The 15,227-nt window shown below is 38.6% G+C and overlaps 1 long non-coding RNA gene across 1 annotated transcript; it reads right to left on the bottom strand.

The window, feature by feature from the left end:
- Positions 1-1,401: 1,401 nt before the first annotated feature.
- LOC118501858 lies at positions 1,402-13,763 on the bottom strand. The gene is made up of 3 exons (XR_004904520.1): positions 13,420-13,763; positions 9,967-9,971; positions 1,402-1,414 (listed from the first exon to the last, which is right to left on the bottom strand). It is a non-coding gene; the product is annotated as an uncharacterized LOC118501858 (long non-coding RNA).
- Between the last annotated feature and the right edge of the window lie 1,464 nt (positions 13,764-15,227).

Below are 15,227 nucleotides of genomic sequence, written 5' to 3'. Positions count from 1 at the left end.
TCTAAAAAGTTTGAAAATGATTTAAGTTGGGTTTATGCAAATATTTGACCAATTTAGGCCAAAGGCATACTTTTATTTAAAAAAAACTTACTGGCAATTCAAAGCAAAAATATATTATCTACATCAATTTCCATTCCATGTAAGTTGTCCCAAAGTGTTGGAAGAAAAAAAAACAGAAGTTTTTTGTCTCATTCTCTCTTCTCTCTCTCTTCTGCTCAGAATGTGAGCACATGATAAATCAAAACAAAATGAATAAAGTTAGCATTTCAGTATGGCACCATCCTGGGAAGTCAAAGAAAGGCTGAGTGGGTGATAGGTGAGTAGATATTAAAAATAAAATCTCTTGTGGTTTCCTGCACTGTCTATGAAACTGTGCCCACCCGCTGCTTTGGCAGGGAAGGCATGCTCTCACGTGGTGCTATGACCCTCTGGGACATGCACTTCAAACTCTGAGATATCACAGGGAAAATGTCACAGTATAAGGGCAGTCTGTCTCAGGGCCGTGAACATGGCCTTCTGAGGTACTGCTTGGGGAACACAAACACTGAGTGCTATTGATTTAAGGACATGGTGAAATCCTCAGCAAGTATGAGGATTATGTGGACAGAGACCACAAAAGAAAATTCAAGACCACAGTCTGTGTACAGGCAACAGAGGGGATGACATTGTATTGATAGCAGTGTTTTCTTAATGACTGACAGTCGTTAATAAAGGGCACTCCCTAGAACAAGCACAATAAGTGAGTACTTAATGGAATCAACTAATATCTTTATTAAAGGGATTTCCAGCTGAAAGGCAAATTGCTTCAGAGCAGGCAAATGGTCCATTTAAGGTTCATAATTGGAAGGTACTTTATCAATCTAATAATCAGGAGGATGCTGATTGCTAGAAATGCCTGCATTAAAGTCACTGAGTATATTTGCATTCAGTCAGAGTTAAATAGAAAATATCAAGACCTTTCTTAAGATACAAAACTTAAGTTCTGTGCATCATTTTTGTCAATGGTGCTCCTGGAGATCAGGTTCAGATACAGCCCAGATGTGAGCTTGGACGCCAATCCTACAGCACAGAGAACTCAGTGATTGCAGCAATCTAAGACAGCACAATGAAGCTTTCTCTCACTCACAATACCAGCACATACAGCAGGCCCCCAGCACCACAGCACAGTGCAAGGATGAAGAGGAAGCCACTGTAGGGAGTTTGCACTTGTGGAAGCAAAATCTACAAGATTAGTGTATATTAAAGCTCATGATGGCATATGAGAAAAATAAAGTGAGATACAGAACAGAAGAGGAGAACCAAACCTTATTCTATTCACAATAAAGAATCAAGCTACACACTCCCTTCTCTCTCAGTATTCCTTCAATTCTCTGTAGTTGAAATGAAAGTAGTATTTGTGGTCTGAATTATTGAACTAATTACTTTACTTCCTCTAATTCATTCTGAATATATATACTCAGTCTTCTTTTCAGAAATAACTTACAATAATTTTGTTCCTATGTTAAGAGGTGTTTTTTATTTGAACAGGATGATGAGCATATGTTATTGAACACATGATAGACACTCAACAACTATGAGTGAGTGTCCCCCACCACTGCCTTGATTGCACTGTCCTTGCATGATGCGATTGGAGTCAGGGAAGCCAAAAGAAAGCCTCTTGTGCAATTGTGCAGTAAACAATAAGGCAGTCACAGTGGAGTGCTGGGAACCATGAGGTATTATTTCAGGACATCCATTCCTCTGTGTCAGGTACTAGAACCCCGAGACATATTTAAAAGGGAATGGATAGCATGTGTGACCAACTAGAATCAGGAAGAAAGAGAGAAGGAGGAGCCGAGGAGGGGGCTGATGTTTCTAGCTTGGATAGCAGAGTAGATGCAGAGGCCATTACCACAGCAAGGAACATAGGTCCACAGGTCATCCTTAAGAACATCAATCATTGTGCTGTGCCAGGAAGGCCACAGGGGTTATTGAGCTATGTGGGGCTGTTTGCTCTGCTTTTTAATTTTCTTCCTTTTTCCTTAGTGACAAACTGTCAGCTGTCACTTCTTGCTTCTGTCAGTGTGCCTGCTTCTAATCATTTTCCTCCTTTACTTTCTAGTTTGCTGCTTCTGGAAAACCCAGGATGTGAGGTGGCTAGATATGTATGTAAAAAAAGAGCCTGTAGGGGCAAAGTGGTGATCCAAGGGTCATTGTATATATTTTTTTTAATTTTATTTTAATCATTGTTCAAGTACAGTTTGGGTCATTGTATATTGGGCAGATTTTGTGACTGCTATCTCTGCTTCTCCAAGGGACTTCTCTACTTTTAAATGGATTATTAGATCTTCACAGATCTGGCATTCAGGTAGCTAAGGAGGTATTTATTTGTATTTGTATAGCGACTTTTACGGGAAAACTGGCCCTCGAGTCATCCAGTGACTATGTATTTTTAAGGTACAATTTAAAAATTTCCTAGCTTTCCCATAAGAAATTATAGCTGACATTTATTGGGCACTGACACATTTATGTGTTAGGCCCTCTTCAGCACTTGTCCTATATTGTCACTGGGATTCAGCATAGTAGCAAGGTAGCTTGGTCAGTATTATTATTACCCACTTTATAGACAGGAAATCTGAAGCATTTTCAAGGCCACAGAGTCCAGAAGCAGCAGAGCCAAGATTCAAATGCAAGCTCTCTGACCTCAGAGCCTGTGTTCTTCATACTTCACTGTTACTCCACAAAGTGGAACCATGGGTAGTGGGCAGCTAACATGAATGGACTCTAATAACTGAATAAGGCTTCAGACCAACTAGCAAATTGTTTCTGTGAGCCTTTATGGTATAAGGATTATAATTGATTAGTAGCATAACCCACTGTTAACCCTGGCTTAATTCCCCTGCCCCCACCTTCCTCTAAGTTCACAATATGCAAGCATCACCCACTGAAGACACATGTGCAGTTCCCTGACTTGGTTAGTGCAGAAAACCAAAACAAGGGCAAAGCAGACTTCCAAAGTCAGGGGGCCAGGTGACAGGATGTACCCAGCCAATCCATGGAGGCAGACTGATTTGTGTTGTTCTCCCCATATTCCTTCCTTCCTTCCTCCAAGAAGGTTCTCACTGTGTGCTTCCATTATGTTACACATTGAGTTATGCTCCTCAAATTCTTATGGTGAAGCCCTAACCCCAGCACTTCAGAATGTGACTATATTCAGTGATAGGCCTTTAAAGAGGTAATTAAGGTAAAACAAGGTCCTATGGTAGTCCCTAGAAGAATGATTTGTGTCCTTATAAAAAGAGGAGATTAGGACACAGACACATACAAAAGATGGGTCATGTGACATCCATCTACAGGCCAGCTACAAAGAACTCAGATTAAATCAGCTTGCCAACAATTTGATCTCAGACTTCAAGCCTCCAGAATGATGAGGAAATAAATTTTTCCTGCTTAAGCCACCCAGTCTGTGGTGCTTTATTACGGCAGCCCTAGGAAATGAACACAGTGACCAGAGTGGTTTGCATTTAGAGCCTTAGATAACAATTGCCTGAAAACAGACTCATTCCTTGGCTATTCCCCCAAAGCTTAAGTTTATTGGGAAATTACCTTAGGAAGAAGGTAGGAAGTTGAATTTCTTGCAGAGGGGAGGGTGGAAGGGAAGAAGTAAAGAAGGGTGAGGGGTAGAGAAGATTCTCTAAGGTCATAAGGGCACCTGGCTCATCAGGTAGCAGGCCTCCCGCCTAGATATGGGGGCTCCAGCATTTCCACACCACCCCCCAAAACTCCTGTAGTCAATAATGACCAAGCTGAATTTCTGCTTGCATCAGTCAGATAGAGATCGAGGATAGATATTCTTTTATAATATGACTATTACCATTAATTGACAAAATAATGACACAACTCAGATGCCCAATTTGGAGTGAAATTATACCCTTTGTGAAAGCACTAGTCATTTAATCTTGAAAAATGAAAAGGCCCAAAACAAAGAGCTGACAGCACTGACCACCATTACTCTTCCCCATCCAGCACTGTCCTATCCTCTGCTAGTGACACACCTTGATATCTTTCTGAGGAGTGACATTTCCCACAAAATGCAGGGTCCCGGAGGACTATCATGATGCTCACCTTTACAAGACAAGCCTGGGGACCAGCTGGACCTATTGGATTCTCTCCACTTTTTGAACCTTGAGACAAGTGATATAAGAAAGAAGTGATGCTGGATTAATTCATCCCAATTTTCACTTTTGGAAGTAAGTGACCAGATGGCTGTAGTTCCTTCAAGCTCCTATATTGAGAATGGTCCCCCTGGCTTCACTAGCAACCTGTGAGTGTCCACCAGACTCTGGTTCTGTGCCTAACAATCACAGACCTCAGTAAACACCCTGACTATGGAACCAGATCCTGGAGTTTAAGATGAAATAGCAGATAAGACACATTGATCACCATTCATTGTGGAATGTCATAGCCTGTTGTCTAGTGAGATTTTCAGCCACTCAATTCATCATGGGTGGTTCAGTATGCTAAATTTAAATATATGGATTTTGAGATTAGAGATATAACTTGCTGCTGAATTTGGGTTTGAAACCATGATTATCATATACAACCAAAAGGGGGCAACTTTTCAGAGGCTTTTGGCAGGAGCAGGAATCCTAATTCGTGTACTCATTAGCTCAGCCAATATGTATCAAGCACCTGTTACATGCCAGATGTTGATTTAATCAGAGGGAAGACAGCTATGGGTAAACCACTGAGAAAGACCGCCACTCACAGTGGTGCCAATTCACAGAGCTGAATTCTAGTGAGCAAGATAGGCACTAAAGGCAAGGAAGTAGACATACAGTCCAGTAGATAAAGAGAAGTGCTTGGGGTAAAATCATCAGGGAAAAGGTGAGAAAGAGTATTGAGGAGTTGAGTACTGTAAGACTGAATAAATACATTGAGAAATTAGCATTCTATAAAGTTGTCTCTTACACACCTGCTAAGACAATATAGGGGAATAGGGTCTTCTTTTTATTTGTTTATTTTCATAACAGTTTTATTGAGATAAAATTTATATGCTATATAATTCACCAATTTAAAGTGCAATGCAATCATCTTTAGTATAATCACAAGGTTGTGCAACCATCAGCCCAATGAATTTTAAAACATTTTCATCACCCGCCAAAAGAAACCTCACCCGCCCCAACTTTCCTATCCCACAGCCTTCAGGACCACTAATTTATTTCCTGTCCCTGTAGATTTGCATGTTCTGGAAATATCAAACAAATACAATCATAATATGTGGTCTCTTGTGATTGGCTTCTTTCACTCAGCATAACTATCTGGAGATTCATCTGTATTGTTGTGTGTACATTCCTTTTTATTGCTGACTAATAGTCTATTGTATGAATATACCTCAGTATTTATCCATTCATCTATTGAGGAACATTTGGATCATTGCCAATTTGGGGCTATTACAAATAAAGCTTTTATGGATAGTTGTATACATATTTTTGAATGGATGTATATTTTCTATTTCCTTGGGTAAATACTATATTTTTCAGACTATAAGACACACATTTTCTTTTCCTTCTGCCCCCATCCAAAATTTGGGAGGAATAATGGTTGTTAATGCTGCTGTTGAGTCCTGTTTACATTTACATTGGTGAAATATTAGGTTATTTATGTTATTAAATATTTTACCACATTTTTTGCTTCAAATTTTTTCCCCTATTTTCCTCCTCTAACACCCAGGTGTGTCTTATGGTCCAAAAATATGGTAACTAGAAATAGAATTTTTGGATTAATGTTTAACTTTTAAGCATATGCCAAACTATTTTCCAAAGTTGTTATAACATCTTACATTGCCACCAGCAGTGATTAAAGCTCCAGGTTCTTGCACACCAATTGACATGGGCAGTCTTTAGTTGTAGCTTCCTGTAATAGGTACCTCCTGAGGTTGATTTGCATTTCTCTAATGGCTAAAGGTGCTGAGCATTTCTTTGTATGCTTATTTGCTACCTGTATATTTGTTCATTGGTGAATTTTCTGTTTACATCTTTTTTAATTGGGTTTTTTTGCTTTTCTATTATTGAGTTAATGAGAGTTCTTTTATATAATCTGGATACACATCTCTTTTTATGAGATATACACTTTCCAGAGAGTTTCTTGCAATCTGTGGCTTGTCTTTTTATTCTCTGATCAGTGTCTTTTCAAGACCAGAGATTTTACATTTTAATAAAGCCCAAATGTATAAATTTGTTCTTTTATGAATTCAGGTATTTATCTAACATATCTTTGCCTAACTTAGGCTCACAAATATTTTTCCTTTGTTTTCTTCTAGAAGTTTTGTAGTCTTGGGTTTTAATATGCTGACAGGTAGGGATCCACATTTTCTTTTACGCATATGGATATCCAATTGTTCCAGCATCATTTGTTGAAAAGTCACCTTCGTTGTATTGCCTTTGTGCCTTTGTCAAAAATCAGTTGTCTATATAGGTGAGGATTTATTTCTGTACTGTCTAGTCTGTTCCATTAATCACTTTATCTTTCTACCAACACCATGATGTTTTAATTACTGTAATTCTATAATGATATTGCCATATTTGTGTGTGGTGTGTATGTACATAGACTGCAGATATTATAACATTTTATCTTTAAATACTTCATGACAGTTTTGAGAATAGGGATTTGTTATACTTGTAGTAGCAAAAATAATTACTGATAATCTCCAAATATAATTTAATATATAGTCTATATTCAAATACCTATAAAGCTTTCCAAACATCTATAGCTTTTCTAATTTTTACAATAAATTATTTATCAATATCTCCAGGTTCTCTTTGATAATTCAAATTTTAAAACTATTTCCCTGGGTCAATTTTCACAATTTATAATATTGCTGGGAATTGATGCTTCCATGTTTCAAAAACTGTTTCCACAGAACAAATTATTCTACTCTCTTAAATTATTTTAATCATATCTGTCTCCATGGTTATTTCTCCTTTGTCATTTCTAATCTTACTTATTTTTGCTCACTCCATCTCTCTTTCTCTACCTCTCCTTAATCAAGATCTTAACAGGTTTATCTATTTCATTAGCTTTTGTCCACCTATTTATGCTATCTTATTACTTTCAAGACTTACTGTATTTTAATTTTATCCTTTTTCCTAGTTTCTTTGGTTTTATTTTGTTGTTCTTTTAGAAAAGTATAAAAGTGAGTTCGTATTGCTTCTTGCTCTTTCTTTTAAAAAATGTAATTTATTGATTATGCTCTTACAGTTGTCCCATTTTTTTCTCCTCTTTATTCCCCTCTACCCTGCATTCCCCATCCCACCAGCATTACCCCACCTTGGTTCATGTCCATGGGTTCTACATATAATTTCTTTGTCTTCTCCATTTCCCATACTACTCGTAACCTCCCCTGCCTATTTTGCACCTACCATTTATGCTTCTTATTCCATGTATCTTTCCCCCACCCTCCCCACCCCGCTGCTGATAACCCTCCATGTGACCTTTATTTCTGTGATTCTGTTCTTGTTCTAGTTGTTTCCTTAGTTTGTTTGTTTTTTAAGATTTTATTTATTTTTAGAGAAGGGAAGGGAGGGAGAAAGATGGAGAGAAACATCAATGCATGGTTGCACCCACTACTGGGGGCTTGATCCACAACCCAGGCATGTGCCCTGACTGGGAATCAAACTGGTGACCATTTGGTTCACAGGCCCACACTCAATCCACTGAATTACACCAGCCAGGGCATGTTTTTGTTCTTTTTAGGTTCAGTTGTTGATAGTTATGAGTGTGTTGTCATTTTACTGTTCATATTTTTGATCTTCTTCTTTTTTTTAGATAAGTCCCTTTAACATTTCATATAATAAAGACTTGGTGATGATGAACTCCTTTAATTTGACCTTACCTGGGAAACACTTTATCTGTCCTTCCATTTTAAATGATTTGCTGGATAGAGCAATCTTGGATGTAGTTCCTTGCCTTTCATGACTTGGAATACTTTTTTCTAACCCCTTCTTGCCTGCAAGGTTTCTTTTGAGAAATCAGCAGATAGCTTTATGGGCACTCCTTTGTAGGTAACTCTCTCCTTTTCTCTTGATACTTTTAAGATTCTCTCCTTATCTTTTGTATGGAAGTCAGACAACCAAGGAGTTAAAGAAGAAACATTCATTCAAATTGGTAGGAGGGGTAGAGATGGGCCACCAATGAAGACAGGATGCACAGCAAGGTGGCAGCTGGAGGACCAGACTATCCCACATTTGCACACAGATAAACCAGGAGGAACAACTGGGGGACAAGACAGACCATGTAACCCAGCAGTCCAGAATGAGAACAGAAAGCCTCAGAACCTCTGACTGTAAAAATCTATAGGGGTTGCAGTGGTGGGAGAAATTCCCAGCCTCACAGGAATGTTTGTGGGAGAGACCCACAGGGTCCTAGAACATACACAAACCTACCCACCTGGGAATCAGCACCAGAAGGACCCAATTTGCTTGTGTGTAGCAGAGGAAGTGACTTAAAGTCAGGTGAGAGCTAAGCAAGTAGCACTGTTCCCTCTCTTACCCCTCCTCCACATACAGTACCACAACACATCAACCATCCTGGTGCATACCTAAGGCTCCACCCCTTGCAACTTAACAGGTGTACCAAGACAAAGAAATATGGTCTTTCTTCTTTAGCCATGAAGGCATTTGAGGCCATTAACTCTGAAAATGGGTCTTATCATATCTGATAGGTTTTATAAGCTGTGCACTATTTTTTTGTTGCTTTTTAGATATCTGGACATTTTTTTTCAACTTTCTCCTTAATCAAAAGGTTATCAACAACTCCTTTTTAGTTTTTGAGTGGGTGAGATTATCATTTTTTAAACTACTTATATATAATTTCATTGGGTCTTGAATTGAAAAATTGTGGCTTATAAAATCACAATTTTAAAAAAATTTTAAGGTTTTAATTTTAGGCTTATTTCACTTTGTTTTTCTAAAAAATTACTTTATTACTTATGGCCAAAATGGAGGCATAGGTAGACACACTGTGCCTCTTCACACAACCAAAAGAAGGACAACAACAATTTAGAAACAAAATAACAACCAGAACTGACAGAAAATTTAACTGTATGAAAGTCCAACAACCAATGAGTTAAAATACACACATTCATCCAGACCGGTGGGGTGGGGGGTGGAGTCAGACAGCCAGGCACAGCGGGGTCATGGCACAAAAAACAGTGGCACTGGGCGTACAAGTCACCCTTGGCACACAAGATGGCAGCGGGCACCTGGCAGACACCAGGCGCTGGGTGGCAATGGGCAGACCCAGCAAGGTGGCAATTGTGAAGTGAGGCACTGCACACCAGGCAGCTGGCTGACCAGGCAGTCCCACATTCATGTGCACATAAACCAGGCAAAACTGGGGGGCGAGACAGACTGCACAGCCCAGGGTCCCAGCACCAGGAAATAAGGCCTCAAAACAATGATTGAAAACACCTGTGGGGGTTGAGGTGCAGGGAGACTCCCAGCCTCATGGGAGAGTTTGTTGGAGAGACCCACAGGGTTCTGGAACTTCCACAGGCCTACCCACATGGGTATCAGTGCCAGAAGGACCCAGTTTGCTTAGGGGAAGTGGTAGAGGGAACTGGGATCCAACAGAGAGCTGAGCAGGTGCCATTGTTCCCTCTCAGACCCCACCCCTACATACGGCATCACAACCCAGAAACTGGGTTGCCCTGCCCTGGTGAACACCTAAGGCCCCACCCCTCTTATGTAACAAGTGCAACAAGACAAAAAAAATGGCCCAAATGGAAGAACAGGTCAAAGATCCACAGCAAATACAACTGAGCAATGAAGAGATAGCCAACCTATGAGAAGCACAATTCAAAGCACTGGTGATCAGGATGCTCACAGAATTGGCTGAATTTGGTTGCAAATTAGATGAAAAAATGAAGGTTATGCTAAGTGAAATGAAGGAAAATGCACAGTGAACCAATAGTGATGGGAAGAAAACTGGGACTCGAATCAATGGAGTGGATCAGAAGGAAGAAAGAAACAACCAAACAAAAAAAAAAATAAAGAAATAAGAATTCAAAAGAATGAGGAGAGGCTTAGGAACCTCCAGGACATCTTTAAACATTCCAACATCTGAATTATAGGGGTACCAGAAGGGGAAGAGGAAGAGCAAAAAGTGGAAAAGTTATTTAAACAAATAACAAAGGAGAACTTCCCCAATCTGACAAGGGAAATAGACTTCCAGGAAGTCCAGGAAGCTCAGAGATTCCCAAAGAAGTTGGACGCAAGAAGGAACACACCAAGGCACATCATAATTACATTAGCCAAGGTAACAAAGGAGAGAATCCTAGAAGCAGCAAGAGATAAGAGGACAGTAACCTACAAAGGAGTTCCTACTGCATTGTTAGCTAATTTCTCAAAAGAGACCTTGCAGGCAAGAAGGGGCTGGAAAGAAGTATTCCAAGTCATAAATAGCAAGGACCTAAATCCAAGATTGCTCTATCCAGCAAAGCTATCATTTAGAATGGAAGGGCATATAAAATGCTTCTCAGATAAGGTCAAGTTAAGGGAGTTCATTATCACCAAGCCCTTATTATATGAAATGTTAAAGGGACTTATCTAAGAAAAAGGAGATAAAAAACATGAATAGTAAAATGACAGCAAACTCACAATTATTAACCACACCTAAAACAAACAAACAAACAAACAAAATCTAAGTAAACAACTAGAACAGAAACAGAACCACAGAAATGGAGATCACATGGAGGGTTAGCAACAGGGGAATGGGAGGAGGAGAGAGGGGGAAAAGGTACAGAGAATAAGTAGCATAGATGGTAGGTAGAAAATAGACAGGGGGAGGGCAAGAATAGTATGGGAAATGTAGAGGCTAAAGAACTTATGACACAGGGACATGAACTAAAGGGCAGGAATGTGGGTGGGAGAGGGTGTGCAGGGTGGAGGGGAATGAAAGGGGAGAAACTGGACAACTGTAATAGCATAATCAATAAAATATATTTTTAAAAATTACTTTATTGTTGTTGAATTACAGTGGTCTGCATTTCCTCACCACCACTCCCTCCCACCCCAGCCAAACCGACCTCCCTCCCTTGCTTCCACCCTCCCCCTTGGTTTTGTCCATGTGTCCTTCATAGTAGTTCCTGAAAACCCTTCTCCCATCTGTCCCCTCCCCTCTATCCTCTGGTTATTGTTAGATTGTTCTTAATTTTAATGTCTCTCTGGTTATATTTTGTTTGCATTTTTCTTTTGTTGATTATGTTCCAGTTAAAGGTGAGATCATATGGTATTTATCCCTCACTTGCCTGGCTTATTTCACTTAGCATAATGCTCTTCAGTTCCATCCATGCTGTCGCAAAGGATAGGAGCTCCTATTTCTCTCTGCTGCGTAGAATTCCATCATGTAAAAGTACCATAGTTTTTTCATCCACTCATCTGCTGATGGGCATTTAGGTTGCTTCCAGCACTTGGCTATTGTAAACTGTGCTGCTATGAACATTGGGGTGCATAGGTTCTTTTGGATTAGTGTTTCAGGAATATTAGGGTATAATCCCAGCAGTGGATTTGCTGGGTCAGAAGGCAGTTCCAGCTTTACTTTTGTGAGGAAATTCCATACTGTTTTCCACAGTGGCTGCAACAGTCTGCATTCCCACCAACTGTGCACTAGCATTCCCTTTTCTCTGCATCCTCTCCAACACTTGTTTGATGATTTGTTTATGATGGCCATTCTCACTGGTGTGAGGTGGTATGTCATTGTGGTTTTAATTTGCATCTCTCTGATGGCTAGTGATGCTGACCATCTTTTCATATTTCTTTGGGCCCTCTATATGCCCTCCTTGGAGAAGTGTCTGTTCAAGTCTTTTGCCCATTTTTTTAAGTGGGTTTTTTGTCTTCCTGGAGTGGAGTTGTGTGAGTTCTTTATATATTTTGGAGATCAAACCCTTGTCCAAGGGCTCATTGGCAAATATGTTTACCCATATAGTTGTTTCTCTTTTCATTTTAATGCTGTTTTCTTTAACCATACAGAAGCTTTTTAATTTGATGAGGTCCCATTTGTTTATTCTTTCCTTTATGTTCCTTGCTTTAGGGGACATATCAGTGAAGATGTTGCTATGTGGAATGTCTCAGTTTTTCCTGTGAATGTTTTCCTCTATTACTTTTATGGTGTCACAACTTATATTTAAGTCTTACATCCACCTTGAATTTATTTTTGTGTATGGAATAAGTTTGTGATCGAGTTTCATTTTTTTGCATGTAGCTGTTCAGATCTCACAACACCATTTGTTGAAGAGGCTATTTTTACTCCAATTTATGCTTCTTCCCTTTTGTCAAATATTAATTGACCATAGAGACTTGGGTTTATTTCTAGGCTCTCTGTTCTGTTCCATTGGTCTATGTGCCTGTTTTTATGCCAGTACCAGGCTTTTTTGAATACAGTGGCCTTCTAATATAGTTTGATATCAGGTATTGTGATCTCTCCTACTTTGTTCTTCTTTCTCAAGATTGCTGTAGCTATTCAGGGTCATTTATGGTTCCATGTAAATTTCTGAAATGTTTGTTCTATATCTGTAAAATATGTCATTGGTACTTTAATAAGGATTGCATTGAATCTATAAATCCTTTTGGGTAGTATGGCCATTTTGATGATGCTAATTCTTCCAATACATGAGCATGGTTCATGCTTCCATTTGTTTGTGTCTTCCTTAATTTCTTTCTTCAATGTTGTATAGTTTTCTGAGTACAGATCTTTTACCTCCTTGGTTAGGTTTATTCCTAGCTACTTCATTTTCCTTGTTGATATATCAAATGGGATTTTTTCCCTGATTTCTGTTTCTGATATTTTGTTGTTGGTATACAAAAATGCCTTTGATTTCTGAATATTAACTTTGTACCTGGCTGTTTTGCCAAATTCATTTATTAGGTTGAGTAGTTTTTTGGTGGAGTCTATAGGATTTTTCTATGTACACTACCATGTCACCTGCAAACAATGACAGCTTTGCTTCCTCCTTTCCAATTTGGATGCTTTTTATTTCTTTTTGTTGTCTGATTGCTGTGGCCAGGACTTCTAGTACTATGATGAATAGTAATGGTGAAAGCAGGCATCCTTGTGTTGTCCCTGATCTTAGTGGGAATGCTCTAAGGTTTTTGTCCATTGAGTATGATGGTGGCTGTAGGTCTCTCATATATGGTCTTTATTATGTTGAGGAATGCTCCCTTTATTCCCACTTTGCTGAGTGTTTTTATCATAAATGGGTGCTGTACCTTATCAAATGCCTTTTCCACATCTATTGATATGATGATGTAATTTTTGTCTTTTGTTTTCTTTATGTGATGTATTATGTTTATTGATTTGTGAATATTATACCATCCTTGCACCCCTGGGATGAATCCCACTTGGTCATGGTGTATTATCTTTTTAACATATTGCTGGGTGCACTTTGCCAATACTTTGTTAGGGATTTTAGCATCTATGTTCATCAGCGATATTGGCCTGAAATTTTTTTTCTTTGTTATGTGTTTATCTGGATTTGGGAGTAGGATGATGCTGGCTTCATAAAAAGAGTTTGGGAGTCTTCCATCTTCTTGAATTTTTTGGAATAACCTGTGGAGGATGGAGGTTAGCTCTCCCTCAAATGCCTTATAAAATTCTCCTGCGAAACCATCTGGTCCAGGTTTTTGTGTGTCGGAAGCTTTTTGATTACTGTTTCAACTTCATCAGCTGTTATCGGTGTGTTCAGGCTTTCTGCTTCTTCTTCACTGAGTTTTGGAAGATTATATTTTTCTAGAAATTTGTTCATTTCACTTACATTTTCAAATTTCTTGGCATATAGTTCTTTGTAGTAATTTCTTATGATCTTTTGTATTTCTGTGGTATCAGTTGTCATTTCTCCTCTTTCATTTCTCATTGTGTTTCTTGGGATCCTCTCTCTTTTTTCTTGATAAGCCTGCTTAAAGACTAGTTGATTTTGTTTATCTTTTCAAAGAACCAGCTCTTGAATTCATTGATCCTTAAAATTGTACTTTTAGTCTCTATGTCATTTAATTGTGTTCTAATCTTGGTTATTTCCTTCTTTCTACTTGCTCTGGGCTTTCTTTGTCATTGTTCCTAAAGTTCTTGTAGGCATAGGGTTAGGTTGTTTATTTGAGATGTTTCTATATTTTTTAGGTAGGCCTGTATCACTATGAACTTCTCTCTCAGGACTGTCTTCACTATGTGCCATAAGTTTTGGATTGTTTTGAGTTCATTTTCATTTGTTTCCAGAAACTTTTTGATTTCTTCCCTAATCTCATTCTTGACCTATTCATTGTTTAATAGCATGCTATTTAATCTCCATGAGTTTGAGTGTTTTGGGTTTTTATTTGAGGTTGGTTTCTCATTTACTCCCTTGTGGTCAGAGAAAATGCTTGATATGATTTTAATCTTCTTGAATTTGTTGAGGTTTGTTTTGTGTCCTATCATGCGGTCTATCTTTGCAAATGTTCCCTGTGCATTTGAAAAGACTATGTATTTTGCTTCTTTGGGATGAAAGGCTCTATATGTATCAGCTAAGTCCATTTCATCAGGGCATTGTTCAATGCCACAATATATTTGTTTATATTTTGTTTGGAAGATCTGTCCATTTTCAACAGTGGGGTGTTAAAATCCCCTACTATAATTGTGTTGCTATTGATATCTTTCTGAAAGTCCTCCAAGATTTTCTTTATGTATTTGGGTGCTCCTATGTTGGGTGCATATATATTTACAATGTTTATGTCTTCTTGATGGATTGTTTCCTTGAGTAATATGAGGTGACCTTCTGGGTCTCTTTTTATGACTCTTTTTTTGAAGTTTATTTTGTCCAATATCAGTATTGCTACCCCAGTTTTTTTTTTTTATGTCCGTTTGCTTGGAATATGTGTTTCCAGCCCTTCACTTGGAGTCTGTGTAGGTGTTTTGTTCTGAGGTGGGTCTCTTGTAGGCAGCATATGTGTGGGTCATGTTTTCTTATCCATTCTTATATTCTGTGTCTTTTGGGGCATTTAATCAATTTATGTTTAAGGTTATTATTGATATGTACTTACTCATTGCCATTTTTTTGTACCTGTGTTCCTCTCTCTTTGACTGTTTTTATTCCTGTTCTTAAAGCAAACCCTTTATCATCCTTGCAGAGCTGCTTTAGAGGAGGTATATTCTTTAAGGCTTCTTTTATCTGGGAAGCTCCTTATTTGGGCTTCCATTTTAATTGAGAGTCTTGCTGGATAAAG

Source organism: Phyllostomus discolor, chromosome 7 (assembly GCF_004126475.2).
Source record: "Phyllostomus discolor isolate MPI-MPIP mPhyDis1 chromosome 7, mPhyDis1.pri.v3, whole genome shotgun sequence".
Lineage (NCBI taxonomy): Eukaryota > Metazoa > Chordata > Mammalia > Chiroptera > Phyllostomidae > Phyllostomus > Phyllostomus discolor.
Note: the sequence above shows the minus strand (reverse complement) of the source record. Positions and strands in the feature narration are given on the sequence as shown.